Below are 6,000 nucleotides of genomic sequence, written 5' to 3'. Positions count from 1 at the left end.
TCAGGATCGAGGGAAAGATGAACGGAGCAAAGTCCAGACGATCCTTGATGAAATCCCCTCCAGAGCGCTCAGGACCTCAGACTGGGGTGAAGGTTCATCTTCCAAAAGGACAATGACCCAGGGCACACAGCCAAGACAATGCAGGAGTGGCTTCGTGACAAGTCCCTGAATGTACTTGAGTGGCCCAGCCAGAACCTGGACCGATCGAATATCTCTGGGGAGACCTGAAAATAGCTGTGCATCGACGCTCCCCATCCAACGTGGCAGAGCTTGAAAGTATCTGCAGACAAGAATGGGAGAAACTCCCCAAATACAGGTGTGCCAAGCATGTAGCATCACACACAAGAAGACTTGAGGCTGTAATCAGTGCCAAAGATGCTTCAACAAAGAATAAAGGGTCTGAATACTTATATAAATGTGATACTTCCATTTTTTGTCTAAAAAACACTTTTTGCTTTGTCATTATGGGGTATTTTGTGTTGGTAAGGATTTTTATTTAATTTAATCAATTTTAGAATAAGGATGTAACATAATAAAATGTGTAAAAAGTCAAGGTGTCTGAATACTTTCCGAATGCACTCTATACTTGTCCAAACCATTATAACTTCCAAACTCATATACATCCTAATAAAACTACTCAAACACATATCCTGATGAACAATACCTCACTGGCAAACAAACAAAGATTCCCAATATGCAAAACATGGCTGCTAAACTCCCATCCAATGTCTACTACCTACGATGTGTTTGTTGGTGTCAACTTAAATCATTTCTTTAGCTCTGCAAATATGAATATTGACAAGTCTTAGTCGAAAAGTGGTGTGTTGTGTCTCGGCGTGAGATGAGATGATGAAGTAGAACTGATCATTCCACATAAAGGGGGAGAAGACTTCCCTCTCTATTTGATTAAACCAAGTCTCAATAACCAGAGCCATGATAGATGGGATCCTCACAAAGGAACATTAGATCCAACATGATTACATTTAACGCCAGTTCACTTTGCAGCTTTTTTAATTAACACAAACTATGATGAGATATTAATGATTATTAGAGGGGGGGGGCAGCAAAGGGTTGACACCCCCTCCCCCTATACCCCACCACCCCCCATACAGGACAAAGAGAGCGTGTGCAAATCCAAACATACAGAATTTAATAGTGTCATATTTAGTCCAATCCTTTGTGAGAGTTCTCTATGACAACTTCAAATGGCAACCTAATGTAATTATCCATCTCCATGACTTCAAAGCCTATACTGTGAACATGAATGACAAACGGTTCCGGGTTGGAGCGAGCGGTCGCATTTACACTTCGGTCCGCAGGTAGTATAACTTTTCATTACATTTCATTATAGTACAACGGTTTGATTTGTCTAATCTTAGCAATTTCTTCTTAGCTAGCTACATAGCCGTCTTTGTATCAAAGATAATTGCATAATTATCGTATTTCGTTGTCCTAACGTATCTGCCCAGCAGCTAGCTAAGCAGCTAGCTAACATCCACTGTCCACCAGCACTGTAGAAACTATTACACTCAACTGAACGACTGATTAGCGTAGTGTCAGCTAGCTACATAGTTGTCTTCGCTGTCTTCGTATCCAAGATAATTGTGTAGTTTAGAGTGTGTAGACTTAGAGTGATTATCTTAATTTACCGAGGTTAGCTAGCCAGCTATTTGTCGTCCTTAACGTAGGAGATGCTGCTAGCTAGCTAGCCAACAGCTAGCCTACCTCTACCGAATTGAACTTCAACTACCCGGTCAACATTCCGACACATTTTCATTTCACTTCATTACAGTACAACGGTTTGATTTGTTTGATCGTAGCTAGCCAGCTACATAGCCATCTTTGTATCTAAGACAATTGTGTAGTCTAGAGCAATTTTCTAGGTTAGCTGGCCAGCTATTGTCGTTCTGTTAACGTAGCTAGCCAGCTAGCCCCTAAAGCACTGTAGAAACTATTACAGTACAACGGTTTGATTTGTTTGATCGTAGCTAGCTAGCTACATAGCCGTCTTTGTATCTAAGACAATTGTGTAGCCTAGAGCGATTTTCTAGGTTAGCTAGCCAGCTATTGTCGTTCTTTTAAGGTAACGTAACGCAATCAACCTGCTAGCTAGCCAGCTAGCCCCCGAATAGCAGCACTGTAGAAACTATTACACTCGACGAACGACTTGATTAGTGTAGTGTCAACATCGCAGCCACTACCAGCTAGCCTACTCCAGCAGTACTGTATCATTTTAGTCAATAAGATTCTTGCTACAACTTTCTGAACATTCGTACAGTAGTCCACTTGTCATTCCAATCCCCTTTGCATTAGCGTAGCCTCTTCTGTAGCCTGTCAACTATGTGTCTATCTATCCCTGTTCTCTCCTCTCTGCACAGACCATACAAACGCTCCACACCGCGTGGCACCCTAATCTGGTGGTCCCAGCGCGCACGACCCACGTGGAGTTCCAGGTCTCCGGTAGCCTCTGGAACTGCCGATCTGCGGCCAACAAGGCAGAGTTCATCTCAGCCTATGCCTCCCTCCAGTCCCTCGACTTCTTGGCACTGACGGAAACATGGATCACCACAGATAACACTGCTACTCCTACTGCTCTCTCTTCGTCCGCCCACGTGTTCTCGCACACCCCGAGAGCTTCTGGTCAGCGGGGTGGTGGCACCGGGATCCTCATCTCTCCCAAGTGGTCATTCTCTCTCTCTCCCCTTAACCATCTGTCTATCGCCTCCTTTGAATTCCATGCTGTCACAGTTACCAGCCCTTTCAAGCTTAACATCCTTATCATTTATCGCCCTCCAGGTTCCCTCGGAGAGTTCATCAATGAGCTTGATGCCTTGATAAGCTCCTTTCCTGAGGACGGCTCACCTCTCACAGTCCTGGGCGACTTTAACCTCCCCACGTCTACCTTTGACTCATTCCTCTCTGCCTCCTTCTTTCCACTCCTCTCCTCTTTTGACCTCACCCTCTCACCTTCCCCCTACTCACAAGGCAGGCAATACGCTCGACCTCATCTTTACTAGATGCTGTTCTTCCACTAACCTCATTGCAACTCCCCTCCAAGTCTCCGACCACTACCTTGTATCCTTTTCCCTCTCGCTCTCATCCAACACTTCCCACACTGCCCCTACTGGATGGTATCGCGCCGTCCCAACCTTCGCTCTAATCCTATCATCTCTTCCCTCTGCTCATACCTTCTCCAACCTATCTCCTGATTCTGCCTCCTCAACCCTCCTGACTCTCTATGTCCCCTATCCTCCAGGCCGGCTCGGTCCTCCCCTCCCGCTCCGTGGCTCGATGACTCATTGCGAGCTCACAGAACAGAACTCCGGGCAGCCGAGCGGAAATGGAGGAAAACTCGCCTCCCTGCGGACCTGGCATCCTTTCACTCCCTCCTCTCTACATTTTCCATCCGATCCTCGTTTGCTAAGTCAAACGACACCGCTGGTTCTGCTCACACTGCCCTACCCTGTGCTCTGACCTCTTTCTCCCCTCTCTCTCCAGATGAAATCTCGCTTCTTGTGACGGCCGGCCGCCCAACAACCTGCCCGCTTGACCCTATCCCCTCCTCTCTTCTCCAGACCATCTCCGGAGACCTTCTCCCTTACCTCACCTCGCTCATCAACTCATCCCTGACCGCTGGCTAGTCCCTTCCGTCTTCAAGAGAGCGAGAGTTGCACCCCTTCTGAAAAAACCTACACTCGATCCCTCCGATGTCAACAACTACAGACCAGTATCCCTTCTTTCTTTTCTCTCCAAAACTCTTGAACGTGCCGTCCTTGGCCAGCATCTCTCTCAGAATGACCTTCTTGATCCAAATCAGTCAGGTTTCAAGACTAGTCATTCAACTGAGACTGATCACGGAGGCGCTCCGTACTGCTAAAGCTAACTCTCTCTCCTCTGCTCTCATCCTTCTAGACCTATCGGCTGCCTTCGATACTGTGAACCATCAGATCCTCCTCTCCACCCTCTCCGAGTTGGGCATCTCCGGCGCGGCCCACGCTTGGATTGCGTCCTACCTGACAGGTCGCTCCTACCAGGTGGCGTGGCGAGAATCTGTCTCCTCGCCACGCGCTCTCACCACTGGTGTCCCCCAGGGCTCTGTTCTAGGCCCTCTCCTATTCTCGCTATACACCAAGTCACTTGGCTCTGTCATAACCTCACATGGTCTCTCCTATCATTGCTATGCAGACGACACACAACTAATCTTCTCCTTTCCCCCTTCTGATGACCAGGTGACATCTCTGCATGTCTGGCAGACATATCAGTGTGGATGACGGATCACCACCTCAAGCTGAACCTCGGCAAGACGGAGCTGCTCTTCCTCCCGGGGAAGGACTGCCCGTCCATGATCTCGCCATCACGACAACTCCATTGTGTCCTCCTCCCAGAGCGCTAAGAACCTTGGCGTGATCCTGGACAACACCCTGTCGTTCTCAACCAACATCATGGCGGTGGCCCGTTCCTGTAGGTTCATGCTCTACAACATCCGCAGAGTACGACCCTGCCTCACACAGGAAGCGGCGCAGGTCCTAATCCAGGCACTTGTCATCTCCCGTCTGGATTACTGCAACTCGTATCCATTAAACCCCTACAACTCATCCAGAGATGGTGTTCAACCTTCCCAAGTTCTCTCACGTCACCCCGCTCCTCCGCTCTCTCCACTGGCTTCCAGTTGAAGCCGCATCCGCTAAAGACCATGGTGCTTGCCTACGGACACTGACCAGGCTCTGACAGGCCCTACACCCAAGCAAGGGCACTGCGTTCATCCACCTCTGGCCTGGGAAGTATGTTCCCGTGTTCGCTGAGGTGGAACAAACTCCCTCACGACGCCAGGACAGCGGAGTCAATCACCACCTTCCGGGGACACCTGAAACCCCACCTCTTCAAGGAATACCTAGGATAGGATAAGTAATCCTTCTCACCCCCCCCTTAATGATTTAGATGCACTATTGTAAAGTGGCTGTTCCACTGGATGTCAGAAGGTGAATTCACCAATTTGTAAGTCGCTCTGGATAAGAGCGTCTGCTAAATGACTTAAATGTAATGTAAATGTAATAACTGTTGTTTTCCCTCAATTCATAGCTGTTGGGGATCAATCAGACGAGAGCCACTCATGTGCATCCAGTCATCTGTTTAGGTCCAATCCGCTGAGAGAATGATTAGCAACTTAAAGAGAGGATAGTGTTGAACTTCTAAAGACACACTGACAGTACAGTATCATGGAGATGGTGTTAGAGAAGCCTCTACAGACACACTGACAGTACAGTATCATGGAGCTGGTGTTAGAGAAGCCTCTAAAGACACACTGACAGTACAGTATCATGGAGATGGTTTTAGAGAAGCCTCTAAAGACACACTGACAGTACAGTATCATGGAGATGGAGTTAGAGAAGCCTCTAAAGACACACTGACAGTACAGTATCATGGAGATGGTGTCAGAGAAGCCTCTAAAGACACACTGACAGTACAGTATCATGGAGATGGTGTTAGAGAAGCCTCTAAAGACACACTGACAGTACAGTATCATGGAGATGGTGTTAGAGAAGCCTCTAAAGACACACTGACAGTACAGTATCATGGAGAGGGTGTTAGAGAAGCCTCTAAAGACACACTGACAGTACAGTATCATGGAGATGGTGTTAGAGAAGCCTCTAAAGACACACTGACAGTACAGTATCATGGAGATGGTGTTAGAGAAGCCTCTAAAGACACACTGACAGCACAGTATCATGGAGATGGTGTTAGAGAAGCCTCTAAAGACACACTGACAGTACAGTATCATGGAGATGGTGTTAGAGAAGCCTCTAAAGACACACTGACAGTACAGTATCATGGAGATGGTGTTAGAGAAGCCTCTAAAGACACACTGACAGTACAGTATCATGGAGATGGTGTTAGAGAAGCCTCTAAAGACACACTGACAGTACAGTATCATGGAGATGGTGTCAGAGAAGCCTCTAAAGACACACTGACAGTACAGTATCATGGAGAGGGTGTTAGAGA

Source organism: Oncorhynchus masou, chromosome 29 (assembly GCF_036934945.1).
Source record: "Oncorhynchus masou masou isolate Uvic2021 chromosome 29, UVic_Omas_1.1, whole genome shotgun sequence".
NCBI classification, from domain to species: domain Eukaryota; kingdom Metazoa; phylum Chordata; class Actinopteri; order Salmoniformes; family Salmonidae; genus Oncorhynchus; species Oncorhynchus masou.
The sequence above is the reverse complement of the archived record's forward strand: the minus strand, read 5'-3'. Positions refer to the sequence as shown.